The sequence below is a fragment of the Rattus norvegicus genome, chromosome 13 (genome assembly GCF_036323735.1).
Source record: "Rattus norvegicus strain BN/NHsdMcwi chromosome 13, GRCr8, whole genome shotgun sequence".
In the NCBI taxonomy this organism is placed as follows: Eukaryota; Metazoa; Chordata; class Mammalia; order Rodentia; family Muridae; genus Rattus; species Rattus norvegicus.
Window position 1 is genome coordinate 87,935,165 of NC_086031.1, and position 11,108 is coordinate 87,946,272.

Sequence of the window (11,108 nt, forward strand, 5' to 3'; positions counted from 1 at the left end):
GCCACTGTCAGAAATAGCAGAACAGAGTAACACTAGAGATAATCTGATGGCGAGAGGCAAGCGCAGGAACCCAAGCAACAGAAACCAAGACTACATGGCATCATCAGAGCCCAATTCTCCCACCAAAACAAACATGGAATATCCAAACACACCAGAAAAGCAAGATCTAGTTTCAAAATCATATTTGATCATGATGCTGGAGGACTTCAAGAAAGACGTGAAGAACTCCCTTAGAGAAACACAGGAAAACATTAATAAACAAGTAGAAGCCTACAGAGAGGAATCGCAAAAATGCCTAAAAGAATTCCAGGAAAACATAAATAAACAAGTAGAAGCCCATAGAGAGGAGACACAAAAATCCCTGAAAGAATATCAGGAAATCATAAATAAACAAGTAGAAGCCCATAGAGAGGAGTCACAAAAATCCCTGAAAGAATTCCAGGAAAACACAATCAAACAGTTGAAGGAATTAAAAATGGAAATAGAAGCAATCAAGAAAGAACACATGGAAACAACCCTGGATATAGAAAACCAAAAGAAGAGACAAGGAGCTGTAGATACAAGCTTCACCAACAGAATACAAGAGATGGAAGAGAGAATCTCAGGAGCAGAAGATTCCATGGAAATCATTGACTCAACTGTCAAAGATAATGTAAAGCGGAAAAAGCTACTGGTCCAAATAATACAGGAAATCCAGGACTCAATGAGAAGATCAAACCTAAGGATAATAGGTATAGAAGAGAGTGAAGACTCCCAGCTCAAAGGACCAGTAAATATCTTCAACAAAATCATAGAAGAAAACTTCCCTAACCTAAAAAAGGAGATACCCATAGACATACAAGAAGCCTACAGAACTCCAAATAGATTGGACCAGAAAAGAAACACCTCCCGTCACATAATAGTCAAAACACCAAACGCACAAAATAAAGAAAGAATATTAAAAGCAGTAAGGGAAAAAGGTCAAGTAACATATAAAGGCAGACCTATCAAAATCACACCAGACTTCTCGCCAGAAACTATGAAGGCCAGAAGATCCTGGACAGATGTCATACAGACCCTAAGAGAACACAAATGCCAGCCCAGGTTACTGTATCCTGCAAAACTCTCAATTAACATAGATGGAGAAACCAAGATATTCCATGACAAAACCAAATTTACACAATATCTTTCTACAAATCCAGCACTACAAAGGATAATAAAGGGTAAAGCCCAACATAAGGAGGCAAGCTATACCCTAGAAGAAGCAAGAAACTAATCGTCTTGGCAACAAAACAAAGAGAATGAAAGCACACAAACATAACCTCACATCCAAATATGAATATAACGGGAAGCAATAATCACTATTCCTTAATATCTCTCAACATCAATGGCCTCAACTCCCCAATAAAAAGACATAGATTAACAAACTGGATACGCAACGAGGACTCTGCATTCTGCTGCCTACAGGAAACACACCTCAGAGACAAAGACAGACATTACCTCAGAGTGAAAGGCTGGAAAACAATTTTCCAAGCAAATGGTCAGAAGAAGCAAGCTGGAGTAGCCATTCTAATATCAAATAAAATCAATTTTCAACTAAAAGTCATCAAAAAAGATAAGGAAGGACACTTCATATTCATCAAAGGAAAAATCCACCAAGATGAACTCTCAATCCTAAATGTCTATGCCCCAAATACAAGGGCACCTACATATGTAAAAGAAACCTTACTAAAGCTCAAAACACACATTGCACCTCACACAATAATAGTGGGAGATTTCAACACCCCACTCTCATCAATGGACAGATCATGGAAACAGAAATTAAACAGAGATGTAGACAGACTAAGAGAAGTCATGAGCCAAATGGACTTAACGGATATTTATAGAACATTCTATCCTAAAGCAAAAGGATATACCTTCTTCTCAGCTCCTCATGGTACTTTATCCAAAATTGACCATATAATTGGTCAAAAAACGGGCCTCAACAGGTACAGAAAGATAGAAATAATCCCATGCGTGCTATCGGACCACCACGGCCTAAAACTGGTCTTCAATAACAATCAAGGAAGAATGCCCACATATACTTGGAAATTGAACAATGCTCTACTCAACGATAACCTGGTCAAGGAAGAAATAAAGAAAGAAATTAAAAACTTTTTAGAATTTAATGAAAATGAAGGTACAACATACCCAAACTTATGGGACACAATGAAAGCTGTGCTAAGAGGAAAACTCATAGCGCTGAGTGCCTGCAGAAAGAAACAGGAAAGAGCATATGTCAGCAGCTTGACAGCACACCTAAAAGCTCTAGAACAAAAAGAAGCAAATACACCCAGGAGGAGTAGAAGGCAGGAAATAATCAAACTCAGAGCTGAAATCAACCAAGTAGAAACAAAAAGGACCATAGAAAGAATCAACAGAACCAAAAGTTGGTTCTTTGAGAAAATCAACAAGATAGATAAACCCTTAGCCAGACTAACGAGAGGACACAGAGAGTGCGTCCAAATTAACAAAATCAGAAATGAAAAGGGAGACATAACTACAGATTCAGAGGAAATTCAAAAAATCATCAGATCTTACTATAAAAACCTGTATTCAACAAAACTTGAAAATCTTCAGGAAATGGACAATTTCCTAGACAGATACCAGGTACCGAAGTTAAATCAGGAACAGATAAACCAGTTAAACAACCCCATAACTCCTAAGGAAATAGAAGCAGTCATTAAATGTCTCCCAACCAAAAAGAGCCCAGGTCCAGATGGGTTTAGTGCAGAATTCTATCAAACCTTCATAGAAGACCTCATACCAATATTATCCAAACTATTCCACAAAATTGAAACAGATGGAGCACTACCGAATACCTTCTACGAAGCCACAATTACTCTTATACCTAAACCACACAAAGACACAACAAAGAAAGAGAACTTCAGACCAATTTCCCTTATGAATATCGACGCAAAAATACTCAACAAAATTCTGGCAAACCGAATCCAAGAGCACATCAAAACAATCATCCACCATGACCAAGTAGGCTTCATCCCAGGCATGCAGGGATGGTTTAATATACGGAAAACAATCAACGTGATCCATTATATAAACAAACTGAAAGAACAAAATCACATGATCATTTCATTAGATGCTGAGAAAGCATTTGACAAAATTCAACACCCCTTCATGATAAAAGTCCTGGAAAGAATAGGAATTCAAGGCCCACACCTGAACATAGTAAAAGCCATATACAGCAAACCAGTTGCTAACATTAAACTAAATGGAGAGAAACTTGAAGCAATCCCACTAAAATCAGGGACTAGACAAGGCTGCCCACTCTCTCCCTACTTATTCAATATAGTTCTTGAAGTTCTAGCCAGAGCAATCAGACAACAAAAGGAGGTCAAGGGGATACAGATCCGAAAAGAAGAAGTCAAAATATCACTATTTGCAGATGATATGATAGTTTATTTAAGTGATCCCAAAAGTTCCACCAGAGAACTACTAAAGCTGATAAACAACTTCAGCAAAGTGGCTGGGTATAAAATTAACTCAAATAAATCAGTTGCCTTCCTCTATACAAAAGAGAAACAAGCCGAGAAAGAAATTAGGGAAACGACACCCTTCATAATAGACCCAAATAATATAAAGTACCTCGGTGTGACTTTAACCAAGCAAGTAAAAGATCTGTACAATAAGAACTTCAAGACACTGAAGAAGGAAATTGAAGAAGACCTCAGAAGATGGAAAGATCTCCCATGCTCCTGGATTGGCGGGATTAATATAATAAAAATGGCCATTTTACCAAAAGCAATCTACAGATTCAATGCAATCCCCATCAAAATACCAATCCAATTCTTCAAAGAGTTAGACAGAACAATTTGCAAATTCATCTGGAATAACAAAAAACCCAGGATAGCTAAAGCTATCCTCAACAATAAAAGGACTTCAGGGGGAATCACTATCCCTGAACTGAAGCAGTATTACAGAGCAATAGTGATAAAAACTGCATGGTATTGGTAAAGAGACAGACAGATAGACCAATGGAATAGAATTGAAGACCCAGAAATGAACCCACACACCTATGGTCACTTGATTTTTGACAAAGGAGCCGAAACCATCCAATGGAAAAAAGATAGCATTTTCAGCAAATGGTGCTGGTTCAACTGGAGGTCAACATGCAGAGGAATGCAGATCGATCCATGCTTATCACCCTGTACAAAGCTTAAGTCCAAGTGGATCAAGGATCTCCACCTCAAACCAGACACACTCAAACTAATAGAAGAAAAACTAGGGAAGCATCTGGCACACATGGGCACTGGAAAAAATTTCCTAAACAAAACACCAATGGCTTACGCTCTGAGATCAAGAATCGACAAATGGGATCTCATAAAACTGCAAAGCTTCTGTAAGGCAAAGGACACTGTGGTTAGGACAAAACGGCAACCAACAGATTGGGAAAAGATCTTTACCAATCCTACAACAGATAGAGGCCTTATATCCAAAATATACAAAGAACTCAAGAAGTTAGACCGCAGGGAAACAAATAACCCTATTAAAAAATGGGGTTCAGAGCTAAACAAAGAATTCACAGCTGAGGAATGCCGAATGGCTGAGAAACACCTAAAGAAATGTTCAACATCTTTAGTCATAAGGGAAATGCAAATCAAAACAACCCTGAGATTTCACCTCACACCAGTGAGAATGGCTAAGATCAAAAACTCAGGTGACAGCAGATGCTGGCGAGGATGCGGAGAAAGAGGAACACTCCTCCATTGTTGGTGGGATTGCAGACTGGTACAACCATTCTGGAAATCAGTCTGGAGGTTCCTCAGAAAATTGGACATTGAACTGCCTGAGGATCCAGCTATACCTCTCTTGGGCATATACCCAAAAGATGCCCCAACATATAAAAAAGACACGTGCTCCACTATGTTCATTGCAGCCTTATTTATAATAGCCAGAAGCTGGAAAGAACCCAGATGCCCTTCAACAGAGGAATGGATACAGAAAATGTGGTACATCTACACAATGGAATATTACTCAGCTATCAAAAACAACGACTTTATGAAATTCGTAGGCAAATGGTTGGAACTGGAAAATATCATCCTGAGTGAGCTAACCCAATCACACAAAGACATACATGGTATGCACTCATTCATAAGTGGCTATTAGCCCAAATGCTTGAATTACCCTAGATGCCTAGAACAAATGAAACTCAAGATGGATGATCAAAATGTGAATGCTTCACTCCTTCTTTAAAAGGGGAACAAGAATACCCTTGGCAGGGAAGAGAGAGGCAAAGATTAAAACAGAGACTGAAGGAACACCCATTTAGAGCCTGCCCCACATGTGGCCCATACATATACAGCCACCCAATTAGACAAGATGGATGAAGCAAAGAAGTGCAGACCGACAGGAGCCAGATGTAGATCGCTCCTGAGAGACACAGCCAGAATACAGCAAATACAGAGGCGAATGCCAGCAGCAAACCACTGAACTGAGAATAGGACCCCCGTTGAAGGAATCAGAGAAAGAACTGGAAGAGCTTGAAGGGGCTCGAGACCCCATATGTACAACAATGCCAAGCAACCAGAGCTTCCAGGGACTAAGCCACTACCTAAAACTATACATGGACTGACCCTGGACTCTGACCACATAGGTAGCAATGAATATCCTAGTAAGAGCACCAGTGGAAGGGGAAGCCCTGGGTCCTGCTAAGACTGAACCCCCAGTGAACTAGACTGTTGGGGGGAGGGCGGCAATGGGGGGAGGGTTGGGAGGGGAACACCCATAAGGAAGGGGAGGGGGGAGGGGGATGTTTGCCCGGAAATCGGGAAAGGGAATAACACTCGAAATGTATATAAGAAATACTCATGTTAATAAAAAACAAAAACAAAAACAAAACACCAGAAAGAGTTGAGGCCCCAGGGAGTCGGGAGGTCTGATAGGGTTGGGGTAGGGGAGATATCTTCTTGGAGATGGGGAGGAAGAATGAGATGAGGAACTGTCAGAGGGGCAGGAGGGGGATAATGACTGGAGTGTAAAAAGAGATTATATTATTATATTTATTATATTTATTAAATTAATTATTAAATTGTTAAAAAAAAAAGAAATGTTTTGTCAACACAGAACTTTGGAAGTCAATGTCCAAGGAGGACTCTCAGCTTCACTGATTCAGGAAACCGCTAGTATACTTAGGGAAAGTCTTATCATTCTCAGTGATGATCTTGTAATCCTTATCTAGACTTAAAATGGTCATCTCATTGATCTTCACTTAGAAGCTATGGGAGAAGAATACCTCTTTTGTACCGGGGTCAGTACAATCAGGAGGAAATTGATAATGTTCTGAAAAAGGTTTCTTGAAGTATTTGATCAAGCTCAAGTGAGCCTTGGAAGATTTGATGGAAAAAATTCATGCCTCATTGTTCATATATGTGAAAGAAACAAAGCAACATCATCTTTACTTAAGATGTGAGCAAGAAAGATAACATATCAGTCAATAGAGAGACTCACAGCTGATCAAAGTACAGGTGAAAAATGACAGCGGAGTGCCCAGCCTGAAGTGTAACATCTACATCACAACTTTCTCCTCTGAAGGTTTGGGAAACATCACAGAAAAGGGAGTGGAAGGGTTGTAAGAGCCACAGGACATGGAGGACTGCTTTAAAACAGTCTCCTCTGGACATGATAGGACTAAGGCACTCATAAAGTAGCAGCAGCCATGGTTGCCTGCATAAGACCTATATAAGATCGAACCAGTCAAAATTCCAATATGGATGGCATAGTTGTGCACAAGGCCCCACTTTTAGAAGAGGAGCTATTGGCATTTTATGCCTTCAGGAGGTGGGAAGAGAATCAGTTGTTTTGCACGAGTGTTGTCTCTGGTAGGTTTTCACCATGTTTCAGTGGATGGCTCATGCATCTATATGCCTATTTGTAACACTATTTGGAATCATTAGACTATTAACAAATTTTAAAAAAGAAGGCAGGAAGTTGGGAGGTGATGTGGTGAGTGCAGAGTGAGGTGCTGGAGGGAGTTAGTAAGAGGTAGACATAATTTAAGTATGCACACACATTCCATGTATATGTCTGCATGTGTACATATATAAGTATATGTTTATGTGTTTATATAGGTGTGTTGTATAGAGATAACATTATGTTATCTTACATATGTAGAGGTTTACATTTTTAGGGGTGGGCAGTGTTGGTGGTCTCCTCTGCTCTGCAGCCTCAGGAGTGCCCACCTGACCAGGCGGTGAGGTCTCTCTCCCACGGGGTTTGGGAGCAGAGAGCTGCTGCGGCCCGGGATCCTCGGGAGGTTTACATTTTTAAACAATGGGGGAATTCAGGCTTTATATGCATCTTTGGTTGCAGTAGGGGAATGGAAGGTAACAGTGCTGTGTGAGTGAGTGATTTTCCAGTCACGCATCCATGCATCCTGATGTTTGCAATCAGAGTTACTGTAGAAACAGAAATGATGAGGTCCTGAACTAGAACATAAGTGACAGTTATTTCTTAGACAGAAATGGCTGACAGAGGTCTAACTCCTGTGACCCAGATTTTGTTGCTGGAAGAAGGAGGTTTATGTAGTTGTGGGGTTATGAATAGGATGAGGGGTTAGGCTGGCTATGTCAAGATGACCTCAGTCCACTTTCCAGAAACCCTTCCACTTGGGGGTCCTGTGATATGCCAGAAGCTTCTTCTGATCAAGGTCTTCATGGGCTCAGATATACAGTCTTTTTCTCTCATATGTCCCCAGCCATTTAAGCAAAGTTCAATGTCTATATTGTATGATGGTACTGCTTCCACGTCCATTCGTGCTCACATTCACTAAACATCACTTTCGAATGCCTGCCACAAACCATGCAGTATTTAGGTTTTGCTTTTCTACTATGTAGGTTCCATGCATGGATTTCCATCTCCCTTATAAGTAAACGGCTCCAATTACAGTTAGAATACCGTACACTTGCCCTTCCCCCAGGTTTACAAAACATGTCTTAACTCCAGCTAAGTATTTCTTAACGAGAGTTAGTATTCTATTCATCACAAGTAGCTTACCTTGCTAAAAATGCTCTTCATTTCAACGTGATTACTTTCTCCATGACCATTCCCATTTTCTCTCCTTTTCCCAGCGGCCAGAACTTCAATCCCTGTTCTTCATCCAATCCGTTTGAATGGATATTTACTTCCAGATGTAGCAGTTGCCATTCCGTGTGTGAATCCTCAAAGCAGGTCAGACCCTAATTAACGTCATTCAGCTGTACGTTCGAGGGAGGTGTGTACAGAATTGGAGTTCTGCTTAGATTACACTTTGATCTTTAAGTCAAATATAGACTCTGAGATCTATAACCATCCACTTTCTCACTCCTCATGCTGTTTCTCTTGGTCTATTGGTCTTTCTCCTTTTTTGTGGATACTCTTATCCACCCCACGGCTTTCTTTTTAAACAGGTTGGCTCACTTTCCTTATAACTAAAATAGGTTTTAGGCAGGTCTCTGATTTCAAAGCTTGAATGGCTCTTTTCTTTATTTCCTTAAACATTTTATCGGTTCTTTGTGAATTTCACATCATGCATCCCAAACTCACTGATCTCTCCTTCTCCTCATACCCATCCTCGACCCTTGCAGTTTCCTCCCAGACAGAAGAAAAATATCACATTATGGAAGCTGTAGTGTGTCACAGTGTGTTCCACAGTATACCCTTTTGTCCATGCAAATGTTCATTGCAATGACTCATTGGTCTAGTATGAGATTTTCTGATTTTTGCTACTCTGTCAATACTGAAACCTCACTGAGACTCCTCTCAGATATCCTGCTGTTACCCTGGTTTGTGGAAATCCTGTAGTTTTGGATCTGTAGGACCAGCCCCTTCATGTTCTCCAGAGTTCATTGATGGGGTAGATGTTGGGGTTTGCCAATTCAAAATTCTGGACCTGGGCCCGAGAGAGATATCTGAACTGGCCAGCCCACTGGCTCTCCCACTTTCACACCCTTGGGACCAGCTCACCTGCAATCCCTGCCTCCAGGGCCAACTCTACTATGCTTGCCAGATTGTGTGCAGGGCCTACTCTCCCAAGTGCTGAAGGAGATGAAGGGCAGGCACAGTTCTGATGCTCTTGGGGCAGCTCTGCTGCCTCTATAGGTGGCAAAGGGCAGGGGACAGCTCTCCTTTCCCATTTTACCACATAGAAGACAAGAGGCATGGCCACTTGGTTGTGTCCCTGCCACCAGATTCAGCTGCCTTTGCTTCACAGGTGAGGTGCAGAGGTACAGGGCCTGTTCTCCCAAGTGCTGCAGCTGGTGAAGGGCAGGGCCAGTTCTCCTTTTCTCATGACTCCAGGGCCTGGTCTCCTACCTGTGGCAGGTGGCAAGGGGTGAGGAGGGAGGTGTCTGTCTCTCCCTTGTCCATGCCGTCACATGGGAGATGAATGGCAGTGCTGTATTTCCCACTCTCATATCCTTAGGGCTGGCTCACCCACAACTCCCACAATGTGCAAAACCCAGTCTCCTGAATACTGCATCTGTCTTAGGGGAGGGCCAGCTTTTCTCTCATGCCGCCAGAGCCAGTTTACACAGCTCTCAGACACCAGCATGTCCCCTACATGGCAGCTCAGAACAGAGATATTAGCCAGGCCTTTGGAAGTAATCCTGCTGCTGCTGAGCCATGAATCCAGATGTGGTTTTGGGTGGCATCACTGGCTACTCACATCAGGCTGCTCTTTACTATGCTCAATTCTCCGGTTCTGCCTCTCTTCATTCTGTTCACATCCTTCTTTTCCTCTTTCTCTTCCATTTCACCACTTGCTCCTCTTAGTGGCACCCAGGGTCTCAGAGTGTCTGGGGTTACCTCAAGAGTGTTCTCAGGAATGCTACATTCAGCTCATGCATTAAGGTACTGGGCATGGTCTGCTCACACCCCTCCCTCCCAGGCATGCCCAATGTCATGGCGACCATCTTAGGTTAGCTCCCTGTCTGGGATCCATGCTCAGTCTGGTGGTAGTCTCAGACCCTATGTGAGGGTTGTCTGTCTCTGTCTCACTCTTGCTTGGGATCTGGGAGTGTTTCCTGGCTCATGTAGAATGAGACTTGGCTCAGGCTCACTTTTTTTCAGGGAATGTTAGGCTACTAGTCATTCAGATGTTTATAGGTCAGAACAATGAATGAGACATAGCCTCTCTCCTCTGCTACCTATTGACACACACATGACACAGCAGCAATGCCTCTAGGGGCAGGGACTTGAATGGTTCTTATTTTAATTAATTAATTAATTAATTTTTTCATCCCAATCACTGCCCCTCCTTTCGGTTCCCCCTCACAGGTTCTCTCCCCTTCCCTCCCCTTCTTCTCTGAGAGGGTGATGCGCCTGGGTATCTCCCTCCCCTGGTGCATCAAGTGTCTGCAGGGTTAGTTGCATCCTCTTCCCCCGAGGCCTCAAAAGTTAATCTCGCTTCGTGGAATGACTTCTATCTAAGGTGCAGAGTTTCCACCTTCCGAATGCCAGGACGATGAAATGTAAATGTTTTGCAATTGGATAAATCTGTATTTCAATTATGATCTTTTCCTTTTATCAATATGTAAACTTCATAAAACATTCAACCTTCTGAACCTATTGTTCCTCACATGCAAAACAGGGTTGTAGTGAATACTAACTGCATGCTAAATATTTCTAGTTGAGTGTTTTGTGAATAGCAAGTGCTTAAAGTCTTTATTAACGTTGTGCCATTTTTTTTAGTAATCACATTATTTCATCTTATACTGGAAGTATTTATATATAGACATCCTTTTTATTTATGTATATCAAATGATATTATCTAAATACCTTTCCAAGTAAAAAGAGTTTTAAAGTATTTACTTTATCTCATCTACTGTCTATCAATTTGCTCCATAAATACGAGGGGATTAATAAATATTTTGGAGAATTAAGCAATAGAAAGCTATATTAATATTTTTTAGATACGCACACAGGAAGGGAGGGAGGGAGAGAGGGAGAGAGAGCTAGATAGATAGAATTGAAAAGTAAGCAGACCAACTACTCACTCATATTCACTTGTGGTCAATGTGGTATGTTCATTCTCTCAGATTAAGGATTCTTCATCTTTTATTGTAGTTTGTGTACTTGACACACTTTTAAGTACCCAA

At 41.4% G+C, this 11,108-nt stretch overlaps 1 pseudogene; it reads right to left on the minus strand.

The window, feature by feature from the left end:
- Positions 1–10,082: 10,082 nt before the first annotated feature.
- LOC120096401 (small nucleolar RNA SNORA17) lies at positions 10,083–10,202 on the minus strand (annotated as a pseudogene).
- Positions 10,203–11,108: the final 906 nt, after the last annotated feature.